Source organism: Idiotropiscis lumnitzeri, chromosome 1 (assembly GCF_059441095.1).
Source record: "Idiotropiscis lumnitzeri isolate Australia: NSW breed Sydney's pygmy pipehorse chromosome 1, RoL_Ilum_1.0, whole genome shotgun sequence".
Lineage (NCBI taxonomy): Eukaryota > Metazoa > Chordata > Actinopteri > Syngnathiformes > Syngnathidae > Idiotropiscis > Idiotropiscis lumnitzeri.
This window is the reverse complement of record NC_142391.1, coordinates 27,247,794-27,266,271: the sequence shown is the minus strand read 5'-3', so window position 1 is coordinate 27,266,271 and position 18,478 is coordinate 27,247,794. Positions and strand designations below refer to the sequence as shown.

Genomic DNA, 18,478 nt, shown 5'->3' with positions numbered 1-18,478 from the left:
AGCTGGATCGGATGAGCAGTACTTTAATGAAAGAGGTTGTAAATGGCCGAATGCCTCAAGGGGCTCTGCGTCAAGTGTTAGGATGTCTTTGAATGCACTCAGGAATTGATGTTTCCGGGAAGACAGAAGTGTGGCAGAAGTGCTGGCGTAAAAACTGCCGTGGTGGGGGAGGACAAAGATGGAGAGTGGGGAGATGCACGATGTTCGAGTGATTGAAAGTAAAATGATGAAAGGACATTGTTTGAGGATTTGGGAGACGAAAAATTCAAAATACAACGGGGAAAAGTAGGAATGTTCAGTTTGATTTTGTCTGAAGGTTGAGGTGGAAGTAAAAGGTTGACGTGAACAGTAAGAGACGGACGAGAAGTGATTTGTACAGAAGGATGAGGCGGGATGTTAAATGAATGATGACGGATGCACTGAGGAGGTTCGTGATATCGACTATGTAGATGTGCAGCGTAAAACCAAAGTTGGCATGTTTTTAAATTGATTCAACTGCGCACCTTGACGGAGAGTAAGGTTTTTTTTTATTTTTTTTATTTTTTTTTTTTAGGGGGCAAAAAGTAGGCTATCGCTGTCATCCTAGCACGACTTATTATTATTATTATTAACTCCGGGCAAGTGTGTGAGCTCTACATGTGAGTTGTGTACTAGTCTGCATTACTTGTTTACAGACACGTGCTTAACCATTTAGTATTCATGCACGTATTTTGTGAGCCACTTCACCCTCTCGTGACCTGAGAGGCTCTTGGAGGAAGTCCTTTGCTCTGATGTGGAAGCATACAGCTGGTGTCGCATGTCAAGCATTTGCATATGTATAGCCTGCTTAAAAGGATTTCATTGTAACACTTGATTGAATTTGAGTAGTGGGTATGCGTGCGCCAGCGTGCGTGTGTGTGTGAGTGTGTGAGCATGCCTCAATGTGTGCAAACTGCTGTGACTTGATTCCTCAAGTTTTTTTTTTTTTTTTGCATCGAGTGCATTGACAAACCTCTGATGTTGAACAAAACTGAGGTTGTACAATTCAAAAATGATTTTTAGATAAAATGTCAATAAAGTCGCATAAAGCTGCTTTTGTGTGTGAGGTCATGTGATACCTCACGATACCTTTCTCATGCTCAGTCCTGAGCATCAAAGGACTGTCTCCGGGCTTGTGGTTTGTTTTTTCATTGGCTTTTTCATGACACTTATTCCGTAGCATCAAAGTTATACTCAAGTCAATATGGCCGTGAGGTCCCTTTGAGGCGTCCCCATTTCATCCCCAAAATCCAAGATTTTCCATGGCACTTAATATTCATTGCATGGATTACATATTACACTGTTAGATATGCATATTGCTCAAGCTCTACAATTTCCTAGGTAAACGAACTCCAAAATACATGGTACCAATAATCGACGAATGACAAGGCGCCACAGGTCAAATCCCTGTCACCGATGCTAACATCCGAATCGGTATGCTAGACCCCAATTCTAAGCCACCGCCTGTGTTACCCGGTACCAAACCCGGATAAAAATGAATGAAAGGCATTCGGAACGGCATCCGGTTTAAAACTACACCAAACTGTGACGATGTGCCCCAAAGATGGAAAATCTCACCGACTGCAGTGTCAACATTTCACCAAGCGAGGACGCTAATAAACTGCTAAAAGGCTTTGAGTGGTTTACAGTGAGTATAAGCGACTTATGTGGCCTGGAAATGTATGTGTGGATGTCATACCATGGCGCCAGCAATGCCTCGGAGGTCGAATTGTTCGACTTTTTTGTACATACAAACAGCAAAATAGAAGAGGTTGTCCTTGTGGACAAGGGTACACAGTTTTGGAAAATGATATCATTTATTAAAGGGGTAAGGTCATTTTTTATTTTATATTTTACATTTTATTTTAATTTTTTTTATTTATTTATTTATTTATTTTTAACACCGATTCTATTTGGTGTCCGAATTGGAACGCATGGCTATCAAAATTCCAGAAGATGACCGGTAGGACACATTGTGGTTGTGTTAAATTTCTTGATCCTCACTACTAATTTGAGAAAATTGCCATATCTTTTGACCACTTGTGGAAATTGCTGTGGTGACTTTAACACACAATAATTAAAATTTTGGAACTAGTAGAGTATTTCAAGCGCAAACATTCCGACCCAGTGTCCAGACCTCTTAAAAAAAAAAAAGAAAGAAAAAAAAACCCAAAGGATTTAGCACAGGGCTATCTTTAGTGTGTGGTTGCTCAGACTGCTTGCTAAAATTAATGTGAAATGAGCTGTACAGTATTACACAAGATGATAAATGGTAGTTTGCAGCCAGTTTGCGTAAAGCACTGTGAGAAATGCCAAAGCAATCAGGAAATTGTACAACTGTGAAATGCAGACGATAGCAGAATTTGTCATTTTATGAGAATAAGAGGCTTCCTTGCCTTGTTTCACTCTTTTTATTCTGACACTGAAGTTTTAAATGTCTTAACTAGGTATGAACTGATGCCATCATCAATATCTGTACCACAACTGTACATCTTTAGCCAATTACAAATTTTACTCTGCAAAATGGACAATGGCCTCCATTGGGTGACTGCGGCAGCCGCCCCATACACCCACCCGGCCCTTCCTCGTCAAGCGAGCCCTAAAATCTACCTGGTTGTTCCTGCAATTAGCATTTGAATTTAATCTCATAGTTTTAATCCATGCAAGTCTAAATGCGTGCATGAGAACCTGTAAAACTGCACGTCTGATTATATCATTGGCTCATTTGATCGCTCTGCCGTTTCTGTGCAATTTTTGAGCTAATACATAACAGTCTTCATTTAAAAAAAAAACAATCCTACCCCCTATTTTTTTAGTTGCAGTGTGTCCTGAGTATAACTTCATTTGTCAGTTTTATTTTAAAACTAAAATAGTGTTCCATGTTTTACAGACTACATTTAAGTGAAATGTGTAGAAAGACCATTAGAAAACCATACAGTATTATAAAATGCAAGTGAAAACACGTTCTTCCAAAAAGCTATATTTGAGTGAGTCAAAAAAGTTTGTGTGTTTTAATGATATTTGCATTTATCCGATGGCATTATTAAGTATCGGGTGCTTGGTATCGGGCAGCACTCAACCGAAAGCACGTGCACTCGTACTCGGTCTGAAAAAAGTGGTGTTGATGCATCCGTACTCTCAACTCAATGCAGTATTTACAGGCATAAAAATAGATAGCATAGCATATGAATGCTCGGAGGTAGACGTCAAGCTGTCAGTGTGAAATGAATCTAACAGGCCTGTCATGCAGATTTTTGCATGGTGAGCACTTTCCTCCCATGTCAAGTTATTACCTGCCCTCCGCTGCCCTTTAGTTTATGTGCATGTGAGTGTGAAGGCAGCAAATAGGCTGTCAGATGTGTTCTCGGTCCTCCTTAGCTCGTAGAAATGTGCCTTTTTTATTGCAGTTCCGCTGATACCGTTAATGTTGCAGCAAATGCAAGCCCTGTCTGTTTGTCGATCTACTGGGGGTGACAAAGTGCAACTAAAAGCACCACAAGCTTTTTAGTTATTAACATATTTTACCCACACTGATGTGATGACACACATCATGCATGATAAAAAGGCTGACTTGTCAATCTTGGTGACCTTATGGGAATTTGGTAGACTGAAACTTCTCAAAGTCAAACGCAATGTTGGTTGACGAGGGTGGCATGGTAAAATTATTATTCAGGTGATTTTTAAATAAGATCGGAACTGGAGCGGTCATGATCTGTAAAGAAAAATAAGTTAGGTGTTCTGTGGGTATTTATTAATGATGCCGATTATATTTTAATATAAATTTTGACGCATATCGACAGTGGTCATTTTTAAAAGCAACGACCCATAAGCAGTCAGTTAAAAAAATGGGTAATTTTGACAAGTTAAGTTCTCTGCTGGCACCTCACACCGCTGACCCTAATAATGAAAGATAAATTATATATTACAATTTCAATTATATTGTCAATATTTTCTCTTTTACAACAAACAAAGATCAGTTTCAAATATCGTTTATCGACCGCCTCGACTACTAATAATCGGTATTTGCACTGAATAAAAACAGATTTATCGCTAGCAACCATCATGTCGTAAAATAATTGACAAAAATATGACTAGCTGTACAACAATAAAGAGGCAGATGCATTTCATGTAGTTGAGGATGACGACAATTATTCCAAAAGCCAAGAAACACAGTCACATTGCCACTCCAGACATCTACATTACAATGTAGCTGTTCAAAATCAATAAGATCAATATCAAATGTTCAAATATAATACATCATACTCTCCACAGATGCTGAAGCAAATGCAGCAGACCGACTTTCTTCGCTCTTGCCTGTCAGTGTAAGCTAACTGTTCCACTCATACATAAATTGAAAGTGACCCCACCCTCCTACCACACACACGCACACGCGCAAAATCAGTTTATGGTTTGAAACAAGCCAGCCAGCAGTTGTGTTGGTTGACCCAGCCACAGAAAGTCCATCTTAAACTGTGCCTTTTAAATGAATTTTTAACAATGTCCGACATTGTCTTCCTCTATAAATCAATCTTTTATGTGCAATTCAAGCACAACCAATCAGAGGACAGGAAACTGCTAACGTCAGTCTGAGCGTTCTGAAATCTGATTGGTCAAAAAAAAAAAAAGATTGGAAACAACTGGAAGCTGCGCAGCCAAGATGTATGCTATGGAATGAAGACAAAATGTGGCAAATAATGTATTACCATTTTGTCTAAGCTGTAAATGTAAGCCAGGATTTAAAGTTGGAGTGTATTGCGTTTGTGTGTGTGCCTGCGTGCACATGTTTGCATTTGTGTGGGCTCTTAACGTCCAAGGTCAAATCCTCATTGTTTACAATCTTTACTGTCCAAACACATTCAAGACTTCGCTCTGTTTGCCATCATTTGCATATTTTTGATAGCTAACAATAGTTTCTTCCTTTGGTCTCTGCGTTTATTGTTTGCGATTCAAATGCATGCTTGCGAATCAACTGAAACTGAAAGTGGTTGTGCTTTAATGACATGCGGTGACAATTTTCATGCCAAAGATGTTTTCTTTTTACGCATTAAATTGTGTACCTCGTGGTATATCTTGTTTCGACCTTTACGTGGCAATTTCAAATGAAATAATTTCTGCTTTGGAGCTTTGCTATTGTCAGTGTAATAAGACCGACAATCATGCTGCACAGAAAGCTGTCGAAACACGTTTCATTTATAGACACTTTGTCCATCAGTGTGGGTGGTACCCCAAAAAAAGCTCCTGGCACTATGAGCCGCATTTATCCTGACGGAGAATCCAGCAATTAAATACACCACAACAGGTTCCCATCGACCCGCCGTTGGGTGGTGTCACTGCACAAGAGCAATGGTCTTCTTAAGATGGCCTTGGGGGAGTTTGAATTCCAACTCGCACTCTGTGAGTAAATCGCCTGCGACAGAAAGTCAAAGCTAACGTTTAAAATGCTCACACAATATGGAGCGACTTCACCGCTGACTTGACTGATCACTCTGTGCTGTCCGGTTTTTGCTGTTACACTTACGGCCTATAGGGGTCAGTGGCGTGCGTTGAATGCTAATCTTTACGACAATGAGAACAGAGAAACATGTGAGATTAGAAGGAACAAGGAGATCGCCCCGTGAGGATGATGATGATGCCCGTGTCTACATGTATTCAAGGAATTGAATACGATTGGAAGTGTTTGATGTACTCTGTGATCATATTAAATAGGACGTTGATTTTATGGTTGATATACAATGGCACCCACCGCACACAGCTGTTCAGACGTCAGCTCAGAGTCTCTCTGCCTCCATCAAATCCTCCAAAATTCTGTTCCACCACCTGCACCACAACTTAGACCTGATTTCACCCGGTCTAAAGGCTAGGGCACATTCTGTCGCCAAATTGTCAGGTGCGCCAATAGAGAGCGCGCTCGGTCCGCTGGAAGGCCCTGCAAGGAGCGATGCGGTCCGGCAAATTGCAAAACACAGTAAACTAGAATTGTCCCGGCACGAAAATTAAGACGCGCCAGACTTTTAGTCCTGCATATTGTTCCTTGTTGGACAGCTGTTGTTCTTGGATTATGTTTCATGTGTTAAATTCTTGGTGAGGATGTTTTTATTAGACTCAAGGTTGCAACAATTGTTTTTTTTCCGGCTCCTGTAACTTGTTGCTTTGCTCAGACAGCCTTGATAACCGCTTCTTGTTTCCCTCCTCCATTTATTTCTTTCATTGCATATGACAGACGTTGATGTTTTGATCAAAGATACTTGAAATCTCATCTCTGTCAGCCTGCGCCTCGCTTCTCAGGTGTAGGCAACTTTGACGGCTGACACTTTTTACAAGTTTAAGACAGGGATTTTTGTGCACGTTTGAGAGGCTCAAGTGAGCACAAATCAAATTTGACAGATAAAGGGAAATGGAAAATATGTTATCCTTATTTGGCACTTTAAAGATCTTTTTTTTATTCAGTCGCATACCCCCTGTCGTTTTGACATTAATGACTATTTTTGCCTCTCTAAGGCAGAGGTGTCCAAACCCGGTCCTCAAATGCCACTGTCCTGCACGTTTTCATTTATTTATTTTTTTACATCAACCTTGTCCAACACACCTCATTTCAATGATCTGGATTGTTATCGGCTCTTTTTGATGAGCTGATGATTTGAATCAGGTGTGTTGGATGAGGTTGATAAAACACGCAGGATAGTGGCCCTCAAGGACCGGAGTTGGGCAATCCTGCTTTTAGATAACTAGGGTGACAATTCTCTTCTTCTCGCACTCTTCTCCTCCTTACCTATCAAAATGGCTTTTTGATAATGGCTCATATTTCGGAACGAAAAAAAAAAAAAGGCCTGACATGTTATTCAAATGACACACATGAGTTTTTGATGGACAAAAATACATGATCGGAGGCATATTTGTCCTCACTTTTTCTGATTTGAAGTACTTTTAACGAAGGCATTCATCCTTTAGGCTACCACTTACGTCATTCTTTTATAGTTCTTAATGTTCATCATTTCTTCATCTTGTCTCTCTGTCCTCCTACATTCACTCCTTTTTTGTGCGCTCCACAATTGTCCCTTCTTATTCCTCTTTGTTTCTCACTCCCACACAATCATAAAGCATATATAACACTGTCTTATGCAAAAAACATGAGGCGTGCTGCTGCTAAAAAATAAATATATCTGTCTAACGCTAAAAATAAATGTGTTACATAAAAATATCCCCCACTGAATATTATATCATCAAGTGGGAGCACAACATGTATGGAATGTATCGAAGTCAATCCCATCATCCAATGTTGTATGGTTAGGAATGGAGAATTTATGGAGTAAGAATTTTTTGCATCCCACCATACTTTTTCATGAGATTTTTATGATGGGCGGCACAGTGGACGTCCGCGTCTGCCTCACAGTTCAGAGGTGCAAGGTTCAATTCCGGTTCCGGTCCTCCTGTGTGGAGTTTGCGTGTTCTCACCTTGCCTGTGTGGGTACTCGTGTTTCCTCCCATGTTCCAAAAACAAGCATGGTAGGTTAACGGAACACTAAATTGGACCAAGGTGTGATTGTGAGCATGAGTGGTTATTTGTCTTTGTGGCAACCAGTCCCCCCACCTACTGCCCGAAGACAGCTGGGATAGGCTCCAGTACACCCGCAACCCTCATGCGCTACAAATATTTTGTGTGGATATGACTTTGCTACTGCGTCACCCTAAGTTGGAACTAGAAAGCGGCGTGTTACGATTTGCTTGATGATGTTTTCAAAGGATAGTGACATGATGAAGTTTTCCCTGCGGCATCATCTGGTATGCTGTTGAAATAATCCATAACACGGGACACTCCATAGGAACAGGGCTTTTGAACTTCCACCTTACAATATAGTCCCTTTTTTTAAAATATTTTCTTTTTTTTTTTCTCTCTTAACACTCCTTGTTGAGTCTGCTCTCTTTTTGGAGTGTCTCCGATCCCAAAAGAAAAAAAAAGACTAAACAAAACAAACTTTGGAAGTCAATCCTATGATGGTATCCGAACTGCGTTCTTGTGAGGTATACTAAAGCCCCATGAGATTTGGTGAAGTCTTGTGCGATATGCTGATGCCTTCCTGTTTGCCTAGGAACCATGAAGACGTTTATTTGTGGAAAGTTTTGCTCTGTTTCCAAACTGTATGAACTCATGGGCGTAAAATTGGAAGTTCCACTGTACAACTTGCTGACTTTGGTGGGCTACACTCTGAATGTATTACCAGTCAGTCACAGGCCACATAGAGAAAAAGAAACATTCACACTCCCATTTATGCACAATGGGCTGTTTAAATTGAAATGAAGTGAACAAACGTTTATGGAATGTAAGAGAAAATCCACCAAACCCATGCAAGCATGGGAGAACATGCGAATTTCATCCAGTCAGGCCAGAGCCAGGATTCAATCCCAGAACCTGAGAACTGTGAAGTAGATGCGAGAGCCACAAGAAACTGTGCTTCAGAACAAAAGTGCCAAATTCATCTGGCGGTGACAACAAAATATGATGTTGGTAAAATCATCTGGCTCCAACAACACAACGGGAAGTTGCTGTAAAAATATAAACAGGAAATGCAATTTACACTTAGATGTGGTATCATAACATGAAACATCCATCCTATTTACTGTTTAGTGTTGGGTGGCATGTGATGTCAGAGTAGCTCTAAGGTAGACATCAGTCATATTCCTTACACTTCTTAGTGCATTTGAGGTCAGCCTTCCCGCTCGCTCTTGCTGTCACACTTCCTGACACAACCCAAAGTGTGGCGAGCAGATACGACTTGAGTGTCAGATCAAAGTGGAGGAAAGAGTGTCTTGTCATATGCATGCCTTTTGGCTTTGCCTCTCTTTCACAGTCCTTCCCAATTGGTGGCATGCACGAGTTTCACAGGATGCCTCCTCGCTGCTCGCTTGTTTGCGTCTCGCTTAAGCAGCAAAGAGCCCATTTAGGATGATTTCAATAAAATCATCATGCCGCTAATGAGCAGTAGCGAAAACATAAGCTGCCAATTAGGGCATCTTTCATTTACGTCAGACATTTCCCGTTTAAGATTCTTCCACATGCTATGAAAAATGCTGACATAACTTTTCAGCTCGCAAAAGCGTCTTCCGGTTCGAGCAAACAATTGTCACGCATGTTTGTGCTTTTTTTTTGTGTTGTTGTTTTTTGTTTCGGAAATGCATTTGTCCTGAATTAATGCAACAAACAGACAGTACAGGATGAATCTGCTCACCACTCAGCCGCTGAATCTTTTATGAGAATGAGACACTGAAAGGACCTGAAGTTTCTGAATAAATGCATAATTTGGCAAAACACCTCCAGCTGTGGATAGTTCCCACACACCAGTACGCAAACAGGCACTCACTCGTGCACACGCCGCCATCTATATCCCTCCACCTACATTTCCCACAATGTATTGAGAATCGCTATGCCCGTGACACCAGCGGTGGACGTATGAAGTCTAAACATTGACCTTACACCTTTAAATTGCCATAGGGAATGGTTTACTGCCGATGGAGGGCTATTTAATAATGCATGAAGGCAATAAATCGTCATGAAATCGTATGGGAGCACTGACACTTCAACTGTATGTGCAGTGCTGGTCGGCATCATTTTTGTATTATTTTTAAGCTGCCACCACCATATTTTTGATATAGTTTTTTTTCTTTGCCACAATTGCCAATCCGGTGTGTCACGTTTTTTTTATCTTCAGCAGTAACCAATAGTCAACATAGAATAAAATAAAAAAAAATATGACTGACTATCTGTTTTTCACAGGCCATATCATGAGGTAAACATGCATGATACAAGTGCTGAGTCAAAAAAATGACGTGAAAACCACTGTCTTGGTATAACTGAAATCTTAAGATAGGGACTACTTTGTCTCAATTGGTAGTCATGAGTCTGAGCGAACTAAGACCACATACGGGGTTCCACAGGGGTCCATTCTTGGAACACTTCTATTTAATATCTACATGCTCTCCCTTACTCAGATTATGGCATATTACAGCAATCATTAATTTGTGTTTTAATGTACTGCTTTCACTGTCATTGTTGTATTTTTGTTCGATTATATTTGAAGTGGCGTGTTACAGCTTCTAAAGTTGTATTGGACTGTATAACCTAAGACAGAAAAACACGTTCATGCTTTTATTTTCAGTAGGCTAGATTAATGTGATGGTGTCTTTACAGGTCTTAATCCAAAAAATTGTCATGCAATTGCAGCCAATCTAAAATGCTGCCGCCACAGACCTTACAAACACCAGGAAACTGGACCACATCACACCTGTCCTCAAATGAATGCATTTTGAAATTGTGCTACTGGTCTATGAATCTCTAAATAGTCATGGACCAAAACACATTCAAAATGTACAGTATTAGTACTCGAGGAAGGATCCAGAATGCTCTCACGTGTGTAGAACCAGAACCAAACAAAGTGGAATAGTATTTAGTTACCATGCTTCTCGCCTGTGAAACAAACTCCCCGAATACCTGAGGCCTGCTCCAGCTGTCAGTTCATTTAAATCATCGCTGAAAACATTATTCTTTACTACAGCGTTCTCATGAATCTATCCTTTATTTTCTTACTTTAATACCCATTTGCACACTATTTTCTAATTTATCTAGACTGATGCTTGGTTTAAATCTTGTTCATCTAATTATTTGAGTTTTCATTATGATTTTTGCAATGTGTATATTTAGTTAGTTTTCCTGCAATGCTTTTTGTTTTATGAAAAGCAATTGTACATGAAATGTGATCTACAAATAAGCTTGCCATGACTTTACATGACAGATAACTGTGGGAAGGGCTTGATTGATGATTTTTGTATTCTTCTGAATCACCGTAGTTTGAATGTGCGGTTAAAAAAAAACCCGATGGCCGTTATTTTCATTTCAGTTAGGTTGAGTAATGAATGAAATGAATTTTCTGTTGCTGGGAATAATGGAACAGATGTGGTCTGTATGGTGAATTAGACTACGTTCACACTGTAGGGCGTGATGACCAGTTCAGATTTTTGTTTTTGTTATGTACTGTTTCACATTCCAAAAACAAATGCTGCTTCTAATGTGAACGGAACGCCTCAATGATGTGACACACACAAGAGACAACATCCTGTGTCCGTGTTTACGGAAAGAAATATGGTCCAGCGTGTTGGGGCTTATATTTTTATCATATCATCTTTAGAAAAAACGTTGCGGGAGGAGGTGGAAATATTTTGGAGATATAAGGCGAGGCTTTCCCTCTCCTCGTTTCATAGCGACGCCTACTAAAGATGACATCACGTCATTGCCGCACGTACTAAATGAACTGTCTGCGTAGCTAAATTCCTACACCACAAATGCCCACTTTCTGTTTCATATTTCATGTGGGATTAAATTAAAGTCAACACTGTTACTCAAAACAACTTTGCAGATTCACGGACGATCTCCCTCCCAAGCACTCTCCCCCGCCAACACGTAACGCTTATTGTATATATTTTGATGACATAGTTTAGATACGTGCGACCTGTCCTCGCTTCGCAAAAAAACTGATTCATATCCGATCTAGGACCTGAGTTGGGATTTGGAAAAAAATCCTAAATGAGCTGTCCACACCCCTGTGTGGGTCGCTCACAGCACGTGCATACTCCCGTGTCTCTTTTTGACATTGTTTATGGCTGATCAATACCTACTCAATCACTAAGTACATGCACTAGCAATTGACCCATCAATGCATTTCCGTTGAATCGCTCTTGCTCATCTGTTGAGGCTGTTAAGGTAATGAAAAGGCCTGCTGAGGTGTGAGGCGCTGTGATTGAAATGGCTTCCCCTTAGGACATTAAATTTTAAAGGAGTTCTTTGGGGAGAGTCCAAGCCATGCTGCGAATGACACCGAGGTGATCAATCAAGTTGCACTTCATGTTGTTGCGAAGTCCAAACTCTTGCGCTTCTTTGGCAGAACTGCTGAACAGCCCAAAATGTAGCACCACGGACAGCGACATTGCAGCATGTCATTGAGGTATAATAATCAAGATGAGGGGAACGGTTAGTCAGATTGTTGGCATTCAGATTAGGACTGTACATTCATCACTCTTTAAGTATTTTACTATGGATTGATCAGAGTGGACATACGGAGTATTATTATAATAACCATTAGGCTGTTTTATTAACAAAAAGTTGAACGCATATAAGGTGATATAAAAGGTCCAATTTAAGCAAATAAAATGTAAATGGGGAAATGTTCAACTTTTGGGAAATACAGTATGTTGTGTTATGGGCCATGTCATTGTTTTGGTATGGCCTGTTTTCGTTGGAAAATAAAAATGCTTGTTTTAGTGCAGTATTTAAAATGTAATAAATGAAATAAGCCAATTTGACTGCATCGACTTTCAAAATGAAAGGGAGACTTGATACAGCTGAAGATTGCCACTTATACAATAGGAATCCATGTAAACATGAAATTGTTACTAAAATTCACACCCCTTAAAAGACTGTAGTGATTTAAGTGCATCTCATAAATGAGATTTACGACAAATTGGAACGTCCCTTTTTGGAACTTGCCTTTTTTTTCCATTTCAGCTTGTAAGAGTCCTTCGTATGTAAGTTCTGTTCAAAATGGGAACCAATCGCCACCATAATTGAAATCCACATTACTACTATTGTCCACTTCAACCTATAAAAGTGTTCTGTGCAATATTTTGGTTTCATTGACATAAAAAGTGAGCTCATATGGTCTCCTCCACAAATTAAAAAAGACCGTGCCGATCGCTTCTTCCCTTTTCCAGGCTCAAGTGGACAAGAATGCGCAAATGAAACCCGACTGGTTATATTTCAGACATTTAGCTACGCTCGCATCCGCCACCGCTTGCAGACGTCCACGTTGCGGGGTGAGTGGGCGTCAATTTTAAACACCTCATCGACAAACGCAGAACGGCATGCGCTATTAGCCAAGGCCACTTCGGGAGCATCAGTGCCGGGTAGCGTGGCCATATCCAAAATAAAATAGAAATAGAAAATGTCAGCTAATATCATTTTCATGATAAAATAATACATAAATTGAGATTGTTATTGAAAAACGGAGCAGGATGATCCCTTTAAGTCTGGTATCAAGGAAAGTGGCTGATCCTAAGTTGGTTGTAATAGCTTTAAAAGTTAGTTTCCCATCAGGTTTACTATCATTCCAATGTTATTTAAGTACACTAGACAAAGCATTTTTTTTTTGCTTTTCCATTAATCAGTGCGTTGGAACGACGGTACACAAAGGATCACTGTGTGTGTGTATTTTGTGACATCTGAAAAGCAAAGTGTGTGACAGCCAAATTCCAATACAATGACTTTTTTGACAGGAAGTGTCAGTGTCTGGAGGTTTTTTTTTTCTTTTCAATTTATTTGTATTTATTTATTTATTAATTTATGACCGGCATGCTTTGATCTGACATGCCAGAGAAGGCTCACGCTTGCTTCACACATCCTGGCGGATGTATTGCAACTCATATAATCACATGCTCTTCATCTGGGTCGTTAGTTCTGGGTCATGACAACACCAATGACTCACATTTTTATTTGTATTTTTTATTCTGGGAAATTTGTTTGACAAAAAAAACAGACCCTGACATTACAGCTTGTCGCCCCCCCCCCCTCCCCCCAAATTCCCAGTGCCCTCAACATGGGTGCACTATCAATGAATAAATGAAGTGTGAGTATGTTTAATAGAAACTAAAAATGTTTCCGCAGAGACAAGCTCACTTTTTAAGATTTCACAGTCGTTTGCTTAAAACAGCTAAACAGGAGAGCACTCAGAGTTAGTGCTGTAATTCTGTTTTATTGAAACAAATCGCCTCTTCAGTACAAATAAGAAGGTACTCGTGCCCAAATGTGGCCTTCATTTTGGAATGCTTCTTGCAATGTCCAGTCTGTGCCTTCTGTGTGCCATTTAGATTCTTTATCATCACTGAGGTATTTTCCCTTTGTATAAAACGACAAGCTTTAAATCTTGTAGCACAGGACAGTATTGTCTTAGCGAATGAACGTGGAATATGGCTTGTGGAACATGTGCGAGTATTCAAGAATGCAAGAATTGTCATAAATGAGATTGTGAGTGCGTGACATCTGCAAGAGGGTGTGTGCTACAAATTGGATATTGGAATGTGGAAAATGAAGGTGAAAAGCATGGCCAACAGCGCTATTACTGTCCTCCTATCCATCTCGAAAGGCCTCGTCATGCTCTCGATTCTTCTGTGCCCCCGCCTCTCCTTCTCACTGACATGGCCAATAAATTTCGACTGATATCAAAGCAGTCAGACCATTCCATGATAAGTACAAGAAGCCAGTTGTCATGAGAATTTAGTAGAATTTTGAAAAAAAAAAAAAAAAGGAATGATCTATGTCGTGGTTGGGGGGAAAAAAAAAGAATGTGAAGTGTATTTTCTTTTTGAAACAAAATTTCTTGCCATTTTGTGTTACTGTAGTGCTCATATACACTAGAACTTTGAATACCCTTATTTTTTTCCTTTGTTTGGAAATGAACTGGTATTTAAATAAGTAAAGCAATTGGATAACAGATTCTTCTTGGATCCTTGTCATCGATGACATAACATGACACCTCAGCGTACCTCATGAGACCAACACTTATTCTAAAAGTAGAACTAGCTAACACGTCTTATTAAAAGACACACATTATACATTCTTTTTCACAATTTAAAACAGTTCCATGTTGTCTTAAAAAATGGCCTGAAAAAAAAAACTAACAAAAAAATAAATAAACTTGTCTCATACAAATGAGACATTGCTCATGACGTACGTTTGTCTGTTAGTGATGACAACGGCGGGTGTTTTTTTTACCCCCCAGAAAAGTGCAAAATGCATTCTAGAGGCCATACATTTTAATTGTCAATGAGCGAGTGGATCGCATCACCAGACAGCAAAGTGACGTCACAGTCTATTCGAAATTTGAATGGCTTACTGATACTGATAGAAACATTTTCAAGAATCGCAAAAAATTTACTTGGTTGGTCTTATAATTTCACACTCATTCCTGAGGACCACCTTTGTAGAAAGTGAAATATTCCAAAGAACGCATTTGGCTTTCATTTACAGAATCAAAGCTGCCGTCTTCCAAAATATTTTGAACGCCCTCTGGATGTCTGCAAGTCTAAATTTCCAGTCTTTCCCTGATTTATTACATAACATTTGACTATGTAGTTCATCTCTATAAATGTTTCTATTCATCCTGTACCGAAGTAGACTGCTCACACTGGAGGGTAAGTCTGCATAAGTCATGTAGGATTTCCTCCCCATCCCACTTCAACTCCTTTTCATCTTTGTTTTAGCAACTTGTGCAGTAGACTACTCAGATATGGTATGCTAATTGCTGGTTGGAGACGTAGCGTTCTACCTTTGGCCAAAGTAGTCATAGACTTTTATCTGAGAAAGTGTGCGATAGGGAGGTAGCAGCTGAGAAATGCCATCACATACAAATATTAAAAATATCCCACCAAAGAACAAGAAGCGGGCATATCGAAAGGGTCATATACATGATGTATTTTTATTATTATTAAGACGGCAGAGACTTGCTCAGTGCTGCGTGCCTGTCAGCAAAAGGCAGGAAGGAAGAAGGCTCACTTCAAACAACAACAAAGATTAAGAAATGTGAAGGAAAAACAAGCAATCAGAAATGTAGCAGGACAAGACCATTCAAGTAGGGTGAAATAAAAGTGTGGGCAGACGGAAGGAGGTATAGAAAATCACATTCGGAAAGCTTGTGCCATAATGAATGTGTGCCCGGTGCTCTGTGGGACAGTTGGCAGGTGTTCTGTGTCTCCGGCCCTGCCAGCAACCTTATGTAATGGAGCGCCATGGCCGTCATTCCAGAATGGCGAGCTCTGCCTTCCTTGTGAGGACAAAGATGCATGTCGCAGGAGGTCCTTAATGAGCACAATAACTGGATCTTGCTCTGGCTCACTTCTTTGGCATGATAATAGATCCCATTTTGTTCATTCCATAAGCCCTGTAATAGGTTTGAACTGGACCGTTTTCAGGCAAAGACAAAAGATGATGTGTCTGTGTCCACAGAAAGCACCCTCTACTCTCTTAGTGACTCACTCAGACACACAAACGTGGTCAAGATGCGGCCCTGAATATGCCACGTCGCCATCAAAAGGCTTTGCAGAGCAACCTTTAAAGTAGAGCACCATTGAATCCAGTAGAGAGAAAGAATAAATATAATTAAACATTGTTCTTAACCTTAATAATGAACAAATGCTTGTGGCGAAGTTGCAACGACGCAAGGCAAGTCTCCATGCAGAAAGACTGTGTACTTCAAGTGTACAAAATAATCGGTTAAGTTCTCAACCTAAACGTTGATGACGGGTGACGGATGCATTTGAGGAAGTTGAGCGGGAAGCCTGCTGCTTGGGAGTCAAGGCACCTCACGTAAAAAAGTCTTTGCAAATCCACTTTTAAATATTCTTTACTCTCATACATAAGGATGGCAATTGAGAAGAATTCACCAATTCCGGTTCCAAAAATCGTTACCCAATCAGAATTAAGTTTATCATTTGACGGAATTACACTATTCACCAAAAATCTCACTTTGCGTTCCTTAAGAATTATTAGCTAACAATTGGAAATATTTTCATTGCTCCTTTTGCAATTAACATGATCCAAAACTAATTTTGACATAAAACATTTAGTAAAAACAAAAACAAACAAACAGCAAAAAAAAAAAACCCAGGCTTTGCAATATATATAATTTCCGCACAGCTGTAGAAACCCATTTTTTAGGAACAGCAGCCTTCTTAGAGTGTCCGGAGTTCCTACCGAGAGATGTCTGAGAAAATTGAATGTGATGTTAACGTTGAATAACCTAACCAAATTCTTCTGTGACATTTGGTTTTCAACATTTAGATTTTTTTTTTTCTCCTCTTCGCCGGTCCGTCGCTCTGGCCGTGACGAAACGCCAGTCAAGGAAAATAACTCACTAGTGGCAAATCCATGGTCATGGTGCTGAGGATTTATTTTTTTCAAGAAGAATCTGGAAGGGAACCAATCAGTTCTAAAAAAAAAAAAGAGCCAGTTTTTGTTTACCAGTTCATAAAAGTAAATAAACTGTGGTTAACATTGAATCAAAAAAGTGACTGACGCTGGTGAAGTGAATCATTTTAGTAAAGAGTACACAAAGCTCACCTTGTGTTGTATTTACATTCGCTTCCGCTTTCTTTTAGCGTAATTAGTGACTCCATTTTGTCATTGTGCTGAGCAGCTTGGACCAAACGCGCGTATTACTTAAGTTAAATTTCCAGTACTATGAATGTCTTCACGTCACTCGTCTTTGCCCTTGCCGGTACAATTCTACCTCCGAAACTAATTCAATATCTCTCTCTCTAAGGAAAAAGCAAACCTTCAAGTTGCTAACTGGGTTGAAGTCTTGCTTTTGCAGAGGACTTGGCGTCAGGTTTGACACCGTTCAATTTCAGGCCGTATCGTTCCCAAATATTTCAGCTGAATACCGGACTGCACATCCTCTGGAGCGTAGCCATCAACTGTCTCTTTGTACTGAAATGAAACCCTTCTTAACTACTTTAGAATAGGTTCCTTCGAAGAGCCATCAAATATGTACTTTAAAGGTCATGTCTGTAGCATTTGGATCCTCCGCTAAATAATATATTAGGCGCAGCGTGCTGACTTTCTCCAGAGTTGAGCTTGTCAATGACATGTTAGGTTTTTTTTTTTTTTTCAGTCTTAGTAGATGGGATTCCTTTGGTTTTGATCGGCATTACTTCGCTCACTGAGCTGAATAACATTTTACAGCTATTCTTAATTTAAATGAATGCGGATAACATTAAATGTGCAGGTACAACCATTGCACGTTATGTAAAAGATTCTCAAGACGTGTCACACAGTTTTGTGCCCAAACCTGAAATGTGCGGTCTTGCTTTGTTGACCCGAAAAAACGTTGTTGGTCCATTTCATCCCTTATGGCTTTCCTGGTTTTTACTGAGCCTGTGAAGTTTCTTGAGATTCCGTCCATGTACTATCAATTCGGAAAAGGAGCTTCAAATGTTTCGACACCAGAATCCTTCCGAACAAGGCTTCTAGCCCCGAACTGCACGTGTGTTCAGCCGTACGTGCATGCATGCGGGAGTGTGTTCGTCTGTATAAGAGGGTCAGGTGCTGAACAGTGGCTTGTGCCAAATGGAAGCAGACAAAGAAAGCCTGCAGTGAGGCTGTAAATGAGAGGAGCTATTTAGGGACACTCCACATTTCAGGAATGCACATGAATCATTCTGTGAGCCCAATGCACGCGTTAGCATGCATAGCACACATCTTCTAGGTCGTGTGCGTGTTGGAATTCACCATCCTTGCAAACCGTGGCACACATTATTCTCTTATTTGCATGTTTGTGTGGAGGAATGTCCCCAGTGGAATTGAATAAATTGATAGAATGGGCGAATCAGGTGGGAATAGATGGGGGGGAGGACAGAAATTAAA

The 18,478-nt window shown here is 40.1% G+C and overlaps 1 protein-coding gene across 11 annotated transcripts in view; it reads left to right on the top strand.

Annotated features, from left to right (window-relative positions):
- trpm3 (transient receptor potential cation channel, subfamily M, member 3) overlaps positions 1–18,478 on the top strand; it is a 128,984-nt gene that overhangs the window by 21,937 nt on the left and 88,569 nt on the right. The window lies entirely within an intron of this gene.